Here is an 18,649-nt window from a genome sequence, read left to right on the forward strand (position 1 = left end):
TTGTGAAACATTCAAATTCTCTGAATCTTAGTTTACCAACAATAATTTAACCTCTGCATTCACTATCTGTGTAATCAAAAGCAAGTCACTTAACATTTCAGATTCTCAATTTCCTCATCTATAAAATGAAGTGATCATACCTTTAGGACCTATCTTGCAGAGGGTTCTAAAGATCAAAATGAATAAAGTATATAAAAGGCTTTATAACATCAAAATTTGAAATTTTTATTGTATAAATTCATCAAGGGATATCAGTATATTATTATCATTATCATTATAGTTATATCATCATCATTATCATCAGACCTCATCATCATCATCATCTTTACCATCTTCAGCAGCAGCAGCAGCAGCAGTTAGAGGGCTCTGCCCTCTTACCAAAAGAGACTCAATAATTGACCCCATGGCAACTAGCAAGTATGAATGTTCAAATCTCTTTTTGACACTGTTCACTGACTGCAAAGATTACTTGGGGAAACATCCCTCAAGGATATGTCAGCTTAACTTTGATTTTCTCAAATATGTGTGTATAAGGTGAGTTTACCATGATGGTGGTGAGATATATGCAATCTTTTTGTCTGGAGATGTCAAAACAAAAAGAAATTTGATTTCTATTATTCTCGTATTGTCTTTGTGAGTTGTTGAAAGAGGGTAGGTGCTATCTCTAATTTATGGGTCAACTTTGGACTCAGTTTGAGGAGGCTTGAGTTTTAGTCTTCACCATCCTTAGTAGTAACTTTATGACCTGGAACGTTACTGAATTTCTGCAAGGGTAATGTTTCACTATCTATAAAATGGAATGGTTGGATAAAATGGTATCATATAGTTAAAGTCAGAAGAGACCTTTAGAAGTTTACCTAGTCCACTCTCTTCATTTTATAGATGAGGAGAGCACGGGTCAGAAAAATGAAATGCCTAACCCAAAGTTAAACTGGTAACGATAGAATCAAGATTTGAATACAGGTCCTCTGTCAAGGGAGGCAGAATGGAAACACCATTGGATTTGAAATCAGATACCTTGAGTTCATATCCTGGTTCTATCACTCATTTCCTTTGTGATCTTGAAGTGATCATTTACTCTCTGGATCTCAATTTTCACTATGAAGTAGCTTTTGAGGACCCTTCTAGATCTTCATTAAGGAGTCTTAAGCTTGGGTCCACAGACATCCTTGCCTTCAAGACTTATAGACAGATTTCACGGGTTCTGTGAACTTTGAAATGTCTGTGTGTATACACACACACACAAATACACACACACACACACACACACACACACACATACTTATTTATTTTTTTATTTTTACTTTTACAATTTTCCCTTAATCTTGTTTCACTCCCCTCACCCCCCACAGAAGCAGTCTTATTCTATACATTGTTCCCATGGTATACATTGATCTAAGTTGAATGTGATAAGAGAGAAATCATATCTTTAAGAAAGAAAATAAAGGATAAGAGATAGCAAACTTACATAATAAGATAACAGTTTTGGTTTGTTAAAATAAAGGTTTGTTTTGTTTTGTTAAAATGAAAGTTCCAGTCTTTGATCTTTGTTTAGACTCCACAATTCTTCATATATTACTAAAATATTTCTGTTTAAGAGTAAACATGATACCCCCTCCTCCACAAAAATATAGAACCTCATGAGAAATAAAGTAAAAGAAAGAGAGAAAAAATTGCACTTCAGTCTGTGTTCTTATACCATCAGCTCTATTTCAGGTGGATCGCATTCTTTATCCTCAGTTCATCACAGGACTTACTACCATATTGTTCCACAGTTGCTGTTGCTAATTGTATTCCCTCCATCCATTTCTCCCCACTACCATATATCATATTTTCTCTCTCCTTTCACTTTGTCCCTCTTCTAAAATGTGCTGTACGGTACCTGGGTGACGCAGCAGACAGAGCACTGGGTCCCAAGGCCATATACCACCCCAAAGAGCCAGCAAGCTCTCAGCCCTGTGGCCTCAGACAGGCCACCCAATCCTAGTACCTTACAAAAAGTAAAAAAGATTATGTGTTATATTTGCTTATTCTCTCCTATGATCTACCCTCTCCTCTATCACCCACATTACACCCTTCACCCATCCCCCTCTCTTCTTTTTACTCTAGATGTCTATAGACCATTACAAAAGCTCATTGCAAAAGATATATATATATATATATATATATATATATCTTTTATATGAAGTATCTCAGCCCATTCCTCCTCTCCTTTCTCTTACTCCCAATACATTTCCCTTTCAGCCATTGACTCCATTTTTACAATATATTATATCTTCCAATTCAGCTCTCTCTTGTGCTTTATCTATAAAAGCTCCTCCTACCTGCTCTATTAAATGAGAAGGTTCATATGAATATTATCAGTATCATTTTTCTTTGCAGGCATACAAGCAGTTTATCATCATTAACTCCCTCATAATTTACCCTTCTCCTCCGCTCTCTATGCTCCACCTGAGTCCTGTATTTGAAGGTCAAACTTTCTGTTGAGCTCTGATCATTTCAACAGGAACACTTGAAATTCCCATTTTATTGAAAATCCATCTTTTCCCCTGGAAAATGATGTTCAGTTTTGCTGGGTAGTTGATTCTTAGTTGCATTCCAAGCTCTTTTTTCCTTCCAAAATATTATATTCCAAGCCCTATTAGTTCTTAATGTAGTTGTTGATAAGTCCTGTATGATCTTGACTGAAGCTCCATAATATGTGAACTGTGTCCTTCTGGCTGCTTGTAATATTTTCTTTTTGATTTGGGAGTTCTGTAATTTAGCTATAATATTCCTGGGGGTTGTTTTTTTATCTTTCTTGGGGTGATTGGTGGATTCTCTCAATTTCTATTTTGCCCTCTGCTTGTAGGATATCAGGGCAATTTTCCTGTAGGATTTCTTTAAAAATGATGTCAAGGCCCTTTTCATGATCATGACTTTGAAATATCCCAATAATTTTTTAATTATCTTTCCTCAATCTGTTTTCTATATCAGTTTTTTTAATGAGATGCTTCATATTTTCTTCTAATTTTTCATTCTTTTGCTGTTGAAGTATTGTATCTTGATTTATCGTAAAGTCATTAGTTTCCTTTAGCTCCATTCAACATCTGAAGGATTTGTTTTACACAGAGAGCATTTTTACATCCTTTTCCATCTGACCAACTCTGCTTTTAAAAGTATTCTTCTTCTCAATCACTTGTTTTAACTGTTTTATCCATTTGACCTAAGCTGATTTTTTACATGTTATTTTCTTCAGCATATTTTTTTGGATCTCCTTGACTAAGTTGCTAACTTCATTTTCATGTTTTTCCTGCATCTTTCTCATTTCTTTTCCCATTTTTTCTATCTCCTGGACTTGGTTTTCAAAATCTTTTTTGAGCTCTATCATAGCCTGAGCCCAACTTTCATTTTTCATGGAGTCTTTAGATGCAGAAGCTTGTATTTCCTCATCTTCAGATTGAGCATTTTGATCCTCCTTGGGATCATAGACAAAGTATTTGTAAATGGTTCATTTCCTCCTTTTTCTTTGTTCACTTATTTCTCCAACCTGTGCCTGGTTTGGGGTGCTTCCTGTGCTTTTGAGTATTATTGGGACACTCCCCCCCAAAAAAAGAACCTCAGTGTGTGAGGCTGACTGCACTCCTAGCCTGCAAATGGCCACAAGCATACCCCTCTTCCACAGGGCAGTGAGAAAGATTCCTGCTCTATGGGGTGGGGGTGGGGGGGGCTAGACTGTGATCAGGATCTGAATGTGGTCCCTGTTCCAGGGCAGACCTTGGAAGTCTCCCTCCACTCTCCACCTTCAATGGACTGAGCACTCAGGGCACAGTTGCCTGGAGGATCCTGCTTGCCGGCTCCTACTTCCTTTCCTGGATCTGGGATGCCTCTGCTGCCTGTGTGCCATGACTACCCTGAGGGCCTGGGCTTTTTGTTCACTCTGGCAGAGGTCTTCCTACTGATCCTCCAAGTTGTGCCTGGTGTTACCCGGGGTACAGGTCAGGAAATTGCTTCTGCTTGGAGTCATGGATCTCAGACACCCTGGGGCTTTTCTCAGAGGCCGAAGTTTCTTCACTCTGGTGGGGTCACCCCTCTGACCCTATGAATGGAGTTTTCCCACTATTTTCCAGTTTACCTTGGGCTGGAGAATTGCTTTAATGGATCTTTTTGTGGTTTCTGCCTCTTAAAAATTAGTTAGAGTCATAATTTTAAGATTTTTGAAATATTTTTGTGAGAAGACCTAGGAGAGGCTCTTCTCCTGCCACCATCTTGGCTCTACAGGTTACATATAATTATTTTCACAAACATTTGGACTTTCTTTTTAATCCTCACTTTCTTTTGTGTGTTGAGAGACTTAATTTTGAAAAGAGATTCATAGGCTTTATTAGTGTAGCCTAGAGGTCCAGGACACTGAAAAACAATTAAGACTCTCTGATCTAAATATATGATTGATTAATACCAAGGTAATGATTTTCCCCCATGCCCCCGATGAATTCAAATAATCTATTATTCTTTTGAGTCCAGAAAAGTTAAACTCCTTTCCCAAGGGCACATAGTGTTGATGGTGAGGATAGATTTAGATTGTAGATAGATTATTGACTACCTCTTAAGATGAATGAAATCCACTAAAGAGATGACTGTGTAGGCATATTGAATACTGGGTACCTTGAGCTAAGATTGTTTCTGCCCAATTTCAATCTGGTTAAAGTCATAATGAGCTCCTCATCCATAGAGCACTTGAGAGTTAGCTCATCAGAAGCCCAGCCAGCTCTGTAGGAATAGGGTGTGATGTACACTCAGCAATAATGAGGCAGTCATTTGCTTTCCCAGCACATCAAATAACACCTTGTATGACTGCAGAGTCCTATAAAGAAATGAGCTCATTTTAAAATGCGTTATTTGCTCCATGTGAGAGTTTGGCATAGTTTTGCCCCATGGGTTTAAAGCCAATAAGAATAGACAATTCAGTTTTGTCCTGGAGTTTCTTACTGTCAGAGCAATTTAATTTTTAATTTAAGATCATTATCATTATCATCACCATCACTGCTGGTACCAACATTATCACTACTTGACAGGCTGTCACCTAGAAAAGAACTTGGATAGGTTGTTGATCCCCAAAAGGAAAAACTAGAAGCAGTGAATGGAAGGTTCCAAAAGGCAAGTTTAAAATTGATGTCAGAAAAAAAATTCCAGAGCAACAAGAGCTATCTAAGAGGGGAATGGTTGATTTTGGGAGGTGATTGGATTCCCCTATAAGCAAAACTTGGGCTACTTGGGTGCTATATTTCAACAAGGATAAATTTTGTATATAGGTTAGACTAGATAATGCTTGAGTCCCTTTTAAACAATCAACAGATTGGGCAGCTAGATGGTGCAGTGGATGGAGCACCAGTCTGGAATCAGGAGGAACTGAGTTCAAATTCAGCTTCAGATACTTAATAATTACCTAAATGTGTGAACTTGGGCAAATCACTTAATCCATTGCTTTGCAAAAACAAACAAACAAAAAATCAACAGATTTTCTCACTCACTCCCTCCCTCCCACTCTCTTTCTCTTTTATTTCTTTTCTCTCTCTAATATGCATAGGCATGTATATATTATATACACATATATAATTCAAAACCTTAAATTCTTAACCTGTTTGTAATTGATAATGTTTCATATTTCATCATTAGTCTCCTAGAATTTTGGATAATCACTGCATATTTTTTATAGTTTACAAAGTTTTTGATTTTGCATTATTGTTTTTCAATATTTTTCTCCTAGTTTTACTCATTATATTTTTAATTAGTTTATAAAAGTTCTTAGAATTATTCATTTTTATAATATCAATATTTTAACACAGATTGTCATCCTGGTTCTTCTCATATCTTTCTGGATCAGTTTTAATGGGTCTTTCCATGTCCTTCTGAAACCAAGTATTTCCTTTTTTCTCACAGCAAAAGTGTTCTATTGCATTTTTTATGCCACTGAATTTGTTTTAGTCATTCTAAAATCAGTGGGTATCCCTTTAATTTGCGAGTTTTGGGGTTTTTTTTCATAACTTTTTTTTTGAGTTGTTTGGTTATTTCCTTTTTTTAATATTTGTTTTATTTAAGGCAATGGGGTTAAGTGACTTGCCCAAGGCCACACAGCTAGGTATTTATTAAGTGTCTCAGGCCAGATTTGAATTCAGGTACTTCTGACTCCAGGGCTGGTGCTCTATCCACTGTACCACCTAGCTGACCACTGCTTGGTCATTTCTAAAAGAGTGGCTATAAATATTTTATGCTCATATTTTTTCATCCATTTCTTTAATCTCTTTTCAGCATAGGCCTAACAATATTATAACAGACCAAAGAGAATATATTGTTTAGTAACATTTTGTATATAGTTCCTAATTTCTTTTCAGAATGGTTGAACACATTCAGAAGTCCACCAGGAGTGCACCAATAATTTGATTGTCTCACATTTTCTTTAACATTTGTAATTTGGGGCCATCTTTTGGTCAATGTTTTTGGCCATTTTTGCCAATCTAATGGAGAAGAGGTAGAATGAAAAATTGACTTAATTTTCATTTTTCTAGTAATGATATTTAGACATTTTTTCCATATGGGTGCAAATAATCTGGGATTCTTCCCTTGAGCACTGCTTGCCCAGATCCTGAGATTTTTTTTTTTTTCATTTGAAAGATCACTCTCATTATTATCAATTTGAGTTAATTCCTATTGGCTGTAAATCCCCAGTAAATTGTTTTCCTTATTATTTCCTCTTTATTGAATTTGTTGTAACTTTTCTTTATCAGAGAATTGATTCAGAACTGGAAGGGTTCTGAGAAATCAAGTCCAGATCCCCTGATTTTAGAGATGAGAAACTGAGATACAGAGAGTCTGAGGCACTTGTCTTGGATTAAATCACCAATCAAGCTAAAAAAATGCCACGTAAACCTAAATCCTTATGCCAAGGTCAGTTTATTGCCCAATATGCTGTTCTCTTTGTACTCTAAAATTCTGTAATGTACCTTTTTCTTTCACTTCCCTTGCTTCTTTTCTCTCTCATTCTACCCTTTGTTCCCTCAGAATCATAGATTTTCCAGTTAGATCAGCCTTCAAATGCCATCTATTCTGACCGAGACACAATAGTAGAAACTTTTTTTCCTTTATGAGTCTCAAGTTTCTCCTCTATAAAATAAGAATTGTTATTGAGTGAACCTTAAATTCCCTTTTGTTTTCCTAAATTCTCATTCTTAATGCATTGTTGTCCACTGAATAAACATCATCTCTACCATTTACTGGACAGCTAGGTGCATAGTGCATGTCACAGTACATAGAACACATGGTCTGGAGCCATGAATATATCTTCCTGAGTTCAAATCCAGCCTCAGACAATGACTAGATGTGTTATTCTGGAAAAGCCATTTAACTTTGTTTACCTCAGTATCATAATCTATAAAATGAACTGGAAAAGGAAATGGCAAACCACTCCAGAATTTTTGCCAAGAAAACCCTAAATGGGGTCTCAAAGTGTCATACACAACTGAAAATGACTTAACAACAACAAAACTACCTGTGTGGCCTTAGGAAACTGCTTCAACCTTTCATCTATTAAATAAGGAATTCAGAGTAAATGACTGCAAAGGATTCTATCAGCCTTTAATCTATGATTTCTTGACGGATTCAGTGTTCTTTAATTTAAATTTGTTGGACTTTCCAGAGATTGCAATTATCTTCTTGGTTGCTAGTTCCCATGAGATACAAGTAAGGCAATTGTTTCTTGTTTTGTTTTATTTGTTTTTTAATCTGGAGAGGATGATATGAATCCTGCATCTATTATATCATAACAACTATGTGTGAATGTGCACAGAATGTAGGGTATGGGGTGGAGAGGGGCAGATTGAAATTAAATATTGTTTTCTCTTTCTCCACATTACTCTCATATTCAAATCTGGTAAAAGCAAAAAGAATCCTTGATATGCTAGCCTTAACAAGTAATAGAGGGAGATTTAAAATCCAAGTTGAAAGTCATACAGTTTTGTTTAATTCATTATTAACATCTGAAAAGGTTTAGCCTCTTTTGAAGTTTAAATTACTGAGATTTACAGCCTCAAAGGCTTTTGTTGTTTGTCCTTTGTTCTCAAAGAATACCAAGACATCAGGAAAGAGATGGCATGGCATGCAAGTGAATTGAATTTAACTGAGATACATGCAAAGTCATCAGCCTCACTCTTTCCTCTGGAACCATCTGGTCCAGTGACCTTTTGAAGTTTAAGTTATTGTGATTTAAAACCTCACAGAATCTTGGAGTAGGAAGGAACATTTGAGTTTTTTCTTCTCACTGAGGGAAGTGGAGGACCTGCCTAGGAATCAGCAAGAGCTGACTTCTAATTTAATAATTAATATTTTGATTGTGAGCAAGTCACTGAATTTTTTTTTTAGTTTTTACAAGGCAACGTGGTTAAGTGGCTTGCCCAAGGCCACACAGCTAGCTAATTATTAAAGGTATGAGGCTGGATTTGAACTCAGGTACTCCTGACTCCAGAGCCAGGGCTCTATCCACTGCACCACCTAGCCGCCCCTCATTGAATCTTTTCAAGCCTTATTTTCATCCTTTGTAAAACGAGTTGGGGAAGGAAATGATAAACCATTATAGTATCTTTGCTAAGAAAATACCATGGACAGTATTGACTTCCTATGGTCCACAAGGTCACAAAGAATTAGATGAGCATGTAGCTGAGCAACAACAAGGTTCCTGTTGCTCCCCCCTCCCCAATTCAATAAATTCTTTTTTAGGACAATTCAATAAATTCTGATGGCTGATAATACTTTTATCCATCTATTTATTTATTTTTAAATTTTATTAACTTTTACAGCTACATTCAAAGAAGGTTTTCAATATTCATTCTCCTATAAGGATTTGAATTCCACATTTTTCTCTCTCCCTTCCCTCTCCCTACTCTTGAAAATCAGTAATTTGATATGTTTTATATGTATATATATATATATATATATATATGTGTGTGTGTGTGTGTGTGTGTGTGTACAACTATATTAATCTAGATTTTTATTGATATTGTATTTTTCCAAATACTATATGAAAGTTTTTCAACATTCATCTATAGGCTTATGTATATTTTTAAGTTACAAAATTTCTTTCTGCCCCCCCTTCCCACACCCATCCTTTAGTGGCAAATAGTCGGGTTAGGATGGTACATACATATTTTTGATAAACATATTTACAGATTATTTATTTTTGGTATGAGGAATTAGGATAATAGGAAAGAGATACATAAGAGATAATTTTCATAAAGTGTTCATCAGACTCTGAAGGGTCATTTTTTATGTTTTATTTTGTTTTATTTTTTTTCTTCCTCTGGATAGGGATAACATTGTCCATAGCTGGTCTAAGAGAGTTGTTCTAGCTCTCTGAACTGAGAGGAGTTGCTTCCATCAAAGTTGATAATCTCACAATGTTGTTGTTAATGTGTCCAATGTTCTCTTGGTTCTATGCTCTGTGCTCAGCATCAGCAACTGTAATTCCTTCAGTACTTCTCTAGATTCTAATGATTTATGGTTTCTTAGAGAACAATAGTATTCCATAATATTCACGTACCACAACTTCTTTAACCATTCCTCTATTAATGGCATCCCCTCAGTTTCCAATTTTTGCCACTACAAAAAAGAACTGCTATGAATATTTTGGAATACATGGGACTTTTCCCCATTTTTTTTATGATTTCGTCTAGATAGAGGCCTAGAATTGGAATTGTTGGATCAAAGTGAATGAACATTTTGATGTTGCTCTTTGGACATAGCTTCATACTGTTCTCTAGAATGGTTAGATCAGTTCACAACTCCACCAGCAATACATCAATGTTCCAATCCTCCCACAACCTCTCCAACATTGATCATTTTCCCTTTTTTCATATTAACCAATCTCATAGGTATGAGGTTGTTTTAATTTGCATTTCTCTAATCAACAATGATTTGGAGCATTTTTTTCATTTGATTATATATGGATTTGATTTCTTCATTTGAAAACTGGCTGTTCATATCCTTTGACCATTTATCAGTTGGGGAATGACTTGTGACCTTATAAATTTGATGCACTTCTCTATAAATTTCAGAAATGAGACCTTTATCAGAACTCCTTGTTGTGAATATTGTTTCCCAACTTTCTGATTTTCTTCTGATTTTGGTAGCACTGATTTAATTAATGTAAAACCTTTTCAATTTAATATGATCAAAATCACTCATTTTGCAGTTTGTAATGTACTCTATTTCATTTTTGGTCATAAATTTGCCTTCTTTCCCTAGATCTAATAGAGTATTTCTCAGTCTATTAATTTGATGTCTCCCTTTATGTCTAAATCCTGTACCTATTTTGAACTTATTTTGGTATAAGGTGTGAGATGTGAGTTTATATTCTTCTGAGCCTATCCTAATCCACTAATCCATTTCTTTACCAATGCCAGGAAGTTTTGGTGACTGAGTTTGTGTAGTATTGACTTAGGTCTGGTGGAGCTAGGCCAACCTTCCTTTGCATTTTTTTTCATTAGTTTCCTTGCTATTCTAGACATTTTGTTACTCCTGATGAATTTTGTTATTATTTTTTCCTAGCTCAGGAAATACTTATTTGGTAGTTTGATTGGTATTGCGCTGAATAAGTAACTTAATTTGGGTAGAATTGTCCCTTTTCTTATAGAAGCTTGACTTACCTATGAGCAATTGACATTTTCCCAATTATTTAGATCTGACTTTATCTGAGTGAGAAGTACTTAAAATTTGGTTAATATAATTTCTCGGTTTGTCTTGTGAGGTAGATTCTCAAACATCTAACATTGTTTACAGTTATTTTAAATGGAATTCATCTTTTTACCTCTTATCCTTGGACTTTGTTGTTCATATATAGAATACTGATTATTTATGTGATTTATTTTATATCCTACTTCTTGGTTGAATTTGTTAATTGTTCCAAGGAGTTTTTTTAGATGATTCACTAGGGTTCCCTAAGTATATCATCTGCAAAGAATGAAAGCTTTGCTTCCTCATTGCCAGTTCTGATTCCTTCTATTTCTTTTTCTTCTCTTATTCCTAAAGGTAACATTTCTAAACCTATATTACATATAATGGTGATATTGGGCATACTTGTTTCACCCCCTGATCTTATTGGAAATACTCCAAATTTATCACCATTATATATAATATTTGTTGATGGTTTTAGATAGACACTACTTATTATTTTAAGCAAACTCCATTTATTCCTAAACTTTCTAGTGTATTTAATAGTAATGGATATTATATTTTATCTAAGGTTTTTTTCTGTTGTTTTTTTCTATTTATATAGTCAATTAGGTTGAGTTTTGCTAACATTGAAACATCTCTGCCAACTTGCTCTAAATCCTACCTTATAATGATGTTTTATTCTAGTACTAACTTGCTTTAATCTCATTGCTTAAAATTATATATAAGATTTTTGCATCAATGTTCACTAGAGAGATTGGTCTATAATTTTTCTTTTTCTGTTTTGGTCCTTCCTGGTTTAGGTATCAGCACCATGTTGGTGACATGAAAGGAATTTGGCAGAACTCCTCCTATTTTTTTAAATAGTTTATGTAAACCTAGAAACTGTTTGAACACAATTATATAGCATTTCTCACTCAAATAAAGTCAGTTTTAAATAATTGGGAAAATGTCAAATGCTCATGGTAAGGTTAAGCTAAGACAGTAATAATGATAATTCTACCCATATTAAATTATTTATTTAAAACCATACCAATCAGACTACCAAATAAATACTTTATTAAGTTAGAAAAATAAATAACAAAATTCACCTGGAGCAACAAATTGTCAAGAACAGAAAGGGAATTGATGGAAAAAAAGGTAAAAGAAAATGGGCTAGCTGTACCAGATCTAAAACTATACTGTATAGTGGCAGTCATTAAAATTTCCTGGTACTGGTTAAGAAATAGAGTAATGGATCAGTTGATTATAATACATTCAAAAGAAACTGCAGTAAATGACTACAGAAATCTACTATTCAACAAACCCAAAGACATCAGCTTCTGGGATAAGTACTTAAGCTTTGACAAAAATTGTTAGGAAAACTAGAAGATAGTATGGCAAAAATTAGGCATAGATCCACATTTCACATCCTATACCAAAATAAGGTTAGAATGTGTACAGAATTTAAACATAGAGAGTGACACCAAAGATAAATTAATAGACCAATAAATTCTCTATCTATTAAATCTATGGAAAGGGGATAAATTTCCTGACCAAACAAGAAATAGAATACCTTATAAACTGCAACATAAATTATTTTGACTATATTAAATTAAAAATTTTTGCTTGAATTAAATCAAAGCTGCCAAAATTAGAAGGAAAACAAAACTGGGAAACAATCTTCACAACTAGAAGTTCTGATAAAGTTCTTATATTTCTAAAATATATAGAGAATTGCATCAAATTTATAAGGTCACAAGTCATTCCCCAACTGATAAATTGTCAAAGGATATGAACAGTTTCCAATTGAACAAATTAAAGTTATATGTAATCATATGAAAAAATGCTCCCAATTGCTATTGCTTAGAGAAATGCAAATTAAAACAAGCTATCATCTCACACCTATTAGATTAGCCAAGATGAGAAAAAGGGAAGATGATCAATGTTGTGGGAGGATTGGGATACTGATGCATTGCTGGTGGAGTTGTGAATGAATCCAACCTTTCTGGGAGTGATATGGAACTATATCCAAAGAGTAATAAAACTGTTTATACCCTTTGACCCAGCAATTCCAATTCTAGGTCTATATCCAGAAGCAATTATAAAACAAGGAAAAGTCACACATGTTTCAAAATATTCAAATGCAACTCTTATTGTAGTGGCAAAGATTGGAAATTGAGAGGATGTCCACAAATTGGGGAATGGCTAAACAAGTTATGGCACATGAATACTTTGGAATATTATTGTTCTGTAAGAAACCATCAATGGTTGGACTCTAGAGAAGCATCCACTGACTTACAGGATATGATGCTGAGCCTAAGGGCATAGAACCAAGAGAACAAGGTACACATCAACAACAACAACATTGTGTGATAAACAACCTTGATGGAAGCAGCTCCTCTCAGTAATTCAGAGGAACTAGGACAACTGTATTAGACCAGCTGTTATTACCATACAGAGGAAGAAAAACAAATCAAAACAAAACACAGAAAGACCCTTCAGAATCTGATGAACACTTTATAAAAATTATCTCTTATGTATTTCTTTCCCTTAATCCTAATTCCTCATCCCAAAAAGAAATAATTTGTAATCATGTTTATCAAAAATATGTAAGTACAATGCTAACCTGATTGTTCCCTGCTGAGGGGAGAGGGTTGGGAAGAGAGGGTGGAGGAAAATTTTGTAATTTAAAATTCAAAAGAAATAGTTTATGTAGAAGAGGAATTAATTGTTCCTTAAATGTCTGGTAGAATTCAATTGTAAATCCATCTGGATTTGGAGATCTTTTCTTAAGGAGTTTATTGATATATTCCTTCAATTTCTTTTTTCTGAAATGTGGTAATTTAAGTATGTTATTTCATCTTCTGTTAATCTGGGAAATTTGTATTTTTGTAAATATTCATCCATTTCATCCAGGTTATCAAATTTATTGGCACACAATTTGGCAAAATAGTTTTGACTTATCTCTTTAATTTCCTCCTCATTCTGATTCTTCTTTCACAGCATTTAGAGATATGACATTTTAGTCATGTTGTGAAAGAAGAATCAGAACAAATGGGAAAAAAGAAAACATGAAATCAGAAAAGAAAAACATAAAGCATAACACAAATTTTAAAAATTGAACATAGTATTCTTTGGTCTGCATTTAGCCCCACAGTTCCTTTTCTGGATATGGATGGCAGTTTTCATTAGAATTATCTTTGATCATTGAATGGCTGAGAAGGGCTAGGTCCATCATCTTTGATCACCATATAATGCTGTTGTTAATGTGTATAATGTTCTTAGGGTTCCTCTCACTTCACAGAGTGTTGATTCCCAAAAGGCTTTTTAGGTCTTCTGAAGTCCACCTCTTAAAGATTTCCTACAGAACAAGAGTATTCCAGCTGATAATATTTTCAAAATTAAATATAAGCTCCTCCGTCACTTAATGCTATTTGTCACACCTTGTCTTTTTGTCTTATACGTTACTCTTCCTTATAGGTTCTATAGTCAATCAGTATTGTCCAAGTTTCTGTCACCCACACCTGGTTCTCAACTTCCCACCTAAGTGGTTTGGCACTTGCCATCTCACATGCCCATTCATGTCTGAGTCATAGGAAACCAGGTGTTAAAAGTGGGCATCTATTTTATGCAAAGTAGAGCCTCAGACCTTAACCATTAGATTGTGAATGAATTTCCTGATAATTCAAAAGAACTAATTAATTAAATTATCAAACTATGAGAGGATATCTGTACATGATAAATAATTTGGCTGTGTAAGTGGTACAACCCAGAGAGCACTGAGCATTGAAACAAGAAACCTAATTTCAATTTTTTAAAATTATTTTTTTTAAATTTTCATCCATATGTACATGCATATATCCAAGTTACAAAATTTCCCTCCACCCTTCCTTCCCACCCTCCCCTCTGATTTCAAATATGACGTCTTACTACTGTGATCCTGGGAAAGTCAAATTAACCTTCATCTCATTCATTACTACATATGTAAAATGGGTTTAATAGGATTGTTGTGAAGACTAATTAAATAATATTTGAAAAGCATTTTGCAAATCCCAAAATGCATATGAATTCTATCATTAATAATAATAATAATAATAATAACCTCTTCACTATAACTATTAATCTATAGGTCTAATAAAGAATCTAACACTCCATTCAAGGACTTTGAGTTAGAAATCTTCCCTGAAGAACAGACAACCATGAGAAGGTTCCCAGTCTGAGATCTGAAGACTTATGAATTTTGGGAACTCAGGTAACTTTTAAGACTTTCCCTTAGGACCCCAAATGATTATGGACCCAAAGCAACTGACCTGAAATGAACCCACTGAAAGTCCTATGTAGTAACTGGATCCTATGCCCTGTCTTCACTATCTATATGCTATCTCTCTCCCTCTAGGAGGTCTCATAATGAGTTCTGGAGGATCAGGTCTTGCTTGGTTATCTCAATTGACAATGGCCTTATTTAGCATCCAGTACCCATTCAGGATGTGTCTTTACACCTCCACTATGAGACAGATTTTCCACTCTTTATAAAGACTAAAAACACAAGTGAAATGCTCTGTAATAGAGTAATTTCTACTTTCTAATTTTAGAGCTCTTCCTCCTCACCTAGGTCTCTTAACATCTTTGCTTCTTTAAAAAAACAGAGTAAATGTCACCTTCTTCAAGAGGCCTTTCCTGCTCTACCCCAGCCCTCACACCACACACACACACACACACACACACACACACACACACACACACACACACACACAGATAAACAATACTTAGTGCCCTCCCCTTCTAAGATTAATTTATTTCTACTTGGGGGGAGGGATGAAGTTCAAACTTTCCCCCCCATTCCCCCACCCCACCACCAGTAAATATACCTTGATGTCTTTAGCAAGTGTGGGCACCATTTTGATTGGTCAATCAATCAATCATGAGAGTTGAAATACAAATAGGATTGCCTATAACCTGAGTTGTAAATCTTTTTGATTGGTTCAAGAAGAGAGAAAAGAATGATGGATAAAAAACAAACCAATTACACTTCTGGGAGCTTTAAATAGTCAAAATTGGTCTCCAAACCAAAGGTCTCTCATCCAATAGTGTTAAGATTTCAGATAAGGAACTGAACAAAGTTTGAGCCATATCCCTCATTAGGACCCACTTTTGGGGAAAAGTATTACTCTATTTCTCACTCTTTGTTCCTGCATCAAGAGACGTGGATGGATAGAGAGGGATAGAAATCTGAGGGAGGAACTAGTTCTGAGAAAATAATAGATATAGTCTCAAGTAAGGCACCAATTCTAGGAGTTCAGTAGAGAGCTACATTAAAGGGGAATTTCACGTAAACTACATAAAGAGGTAAAGACAATTCCTACTGCGAGAATTTATGGGGTACTTAGTTAATCCATTTGTTCTTTGGAATGTACTTCACTAAATTTATACTTATTTTTAAGCCCATTCTCTCCAGGGATCTTTTGAGTGTGTAGATGGAGATTCCCCACCCACAATTTGGGGAAAGCAATTTATACCAATTTATCCTTATTATATCATCTTAAGTAAATGCCTTTTCTAAAAGCTAATTGTTTGGATGAATATTTATCAATGGGGAGACACTGGTGTTTGTTTCTAAGTGATAGTGTTAAAAGTCACAACCAATCAGACTTACCAGGAAGGCCTAAAACAATAGAGTACCCTCCAGGGAGCTAATTTGATTGATTGTATGAGTGGCCAAAGAAAGAATACTACATTTTCTTTTTATGTGTGTCTCTGTCTCTTTGTCTTTTTCTCTGTGTGTGTGTTACAGTCGCTCTTTCTCTTTCTTTCTATGGCTGTGTCTCTAAACATATACATATTATATGTATTATATATATGTATATACACATATATAATGTATGTTTATAATATACAAATAGATAAATATACTATTTACTTATATATATATTTATATTACATATACATACAGATTTGTCTATGCATTATCTCATATTAGAATGCAAGTTCCCTGAGGGCAGAGAGCTTTGTATCTTTTTTTAATAGATCTAAAAATTAGTATAATATTTCTCAAAGTAAGCATTTGATAAATTCTTATTGATTTATCAATGAGTTTAAACTCTTCATCCTATAGAGTAGATGGATTTTTAACAGAATTGAGTCTGGAATCCAAGTCTCCTAACTCTCAGGCCAGAGAACATGTATTTGTAGCACACTAACTTTAAAAGGCCTAAGCCACATTGAAAAACAAATCTCAAATTTGTGGATATCTTTTGTTTTTATATCATTCTCCTAGCTAATTGACTAAGGCATCCTTTATAACAGAATGAATAGAAAGAAGGGAAGAAGGAGAAGAGGAGAAAGGGAAGACTGGAAGAAAGGGGAGGAGGCAAGAGGATAGGAAAAGAGAAAAGGAGCAGAAGAGAGAGGAGGGAAGGAAAAGAAAGGGCAGGAGAGGAGAATTATATCAGCAAAATTAAGCAACACAAAAATAATATAGAATATACTAGACCCATTATTTACCATCTCATCAAAGAGATAAGAGGATGCATTTTCTCCTATCTTCTGTGGGGTCAATGTAATTAGTTATAATTACATAACATATTTTTGATTGTTTTACTTTTATTGAATTTTATGTATGCACTATAATTCTGGTTTTCATTAATCTGATCTCTTTCTAACTAGTCCCAGTTGTTGAATTGCTTTCCAAATTGCTGTTTTGAAGGTTTCTTAATGGGAACGAAGCAGGAAGTGGGAAAAATATCCTCAGCATCTAATGAGTTGATAGTACATTTTCACTCCACTCCCAAGTGATATTTTATACAATCGTCTTACTAACTTTTAAAAATATAGGACAAAAAAAAAGAGTTGTGAGGATATTTGTCTTTCTTGATGATTAATCTAACATAACCTCTCTTCAGATGGAGTGACAGAAAATCTCATGAGATGGAAAGATGAAAATGTTTCAATGTTTCCCTAACCTTTATTGACTTTGACTTCCAAAATCAATTTTCTTTATTAGCAGATGAATCTTTTCAAAAGACTTACTTCATGGGATCCAGATAAAACATATAAGCTGAAAACTGTTTCCTTCCTAACTGGGTATTATCAGAATGATTTAATGTAGCAGATGACTAGCTCAAGGTGAGAGGACAAGGTTGTCTTAGAAGGGACAATGGAATGTTAAATGTGACCAAGGAAGAACAAGTCTGAACTTAAGACGGGTACAATAAAACTGGGATATATTGGAGTTCTATACTAGCATTCAAAATAGTTATTTTTCCCGAGATGTTTCTATTTTGGGGGGGGGGATTACTTTTACTCTCACAATAAGACTATTTTAATATTGTGTAAACAAATAAAATTTAAAAAGAAATGTCACTGGAAATATTTAATAAAATAAATAAAAATACAATAAATGTAAAAAAGATAGCACTATATCAATAATGTTTGTTATACACTGAATCCTCAGATCTTTTTTACACTATTCTTATAGTTTTGTAGCCAAGTTTCATATTTTATAAAAAATTTTCTTTATGATAGAATGTTTAAGATTAATATGACGATCTAATACATTTGATAATATGTTGGGAAATAAAAGAATTATTTCCATGGGTAGAAATTTAAAGGGAATGCAGATACAGTAAAGGACTGTATTGACAGACTATTCATTTTGGAACCAAAACCATAATTTAAGTGTCTTCATAATGAAATTTAAAAAGAACTTTGAAAATAATCATTTCAAAGGTTAAAATACTGATCAACAAAATTATTATATGAACTTAAACATGATAAATCAGTTCTTTTGTAAAATAGGACTGTGATTTTCATTTATTCATTGTTTCCAACTGATTTTGATGAATTCATTTGTATTTGCCACATTAGTATAAGGTAAAAACTCTCTCCACTGCTGGAAAGCAGCATCTATTTTTTTTAAAATCTACAGACTTAGAGTTACCTGTGAGTCATATGATCCCTTCCCTCTGGGTAT

General features: G+C 34.4%; 1 long non-coding RNA gene across 5 annotated transcripts in view; it reads left to right on the forward strand.

Moving 5' to 3' along the window:
• The first annotated feature begins 392 nt into the window (after positions 1–392).
• The window catches only part of LOC141509246 (uncharacterized), a 65,742-nt gene continuing 47,485 nt past the window's right edge, over positions 393–18,649 (forward strand). The window contains exons 1-3 of one of the 5 annotated variants that reach the window (XR_012474617.1): positions 393–534; positions 6,765–6,924; positions 14,810–14,932. This is a non-coding gene — a long non-coding RNA (uncharacterized LOC141509246). The remainder of the gene's footprint in view (positions 535–6,764; positions 6,925–14,809; positions 14,933–18,649) is intronic. The other 4 variants (XR_012474616.1, XR_012474614.1, XR_012474615.1 and 1 more) reach the window with 4 other exon arrangements.

The sequence above is a fragment of the Macrotis lagotis genome, chromosome 1 (assembly GCF_037893015.1).
Source record: "Macrotis lagotis isolate mMagLag1 chromosome 1, bilby.v1.9.chrom.fasta, whole genome shotgun sequence".
NCBI classification, from domain to species: domain Eukaryota; kingdom Metazoa; phylum Chordata; class Mammalia; order Peramelemorphia; family Peramelidae; genus Macrotis; species Macrotis lagotis.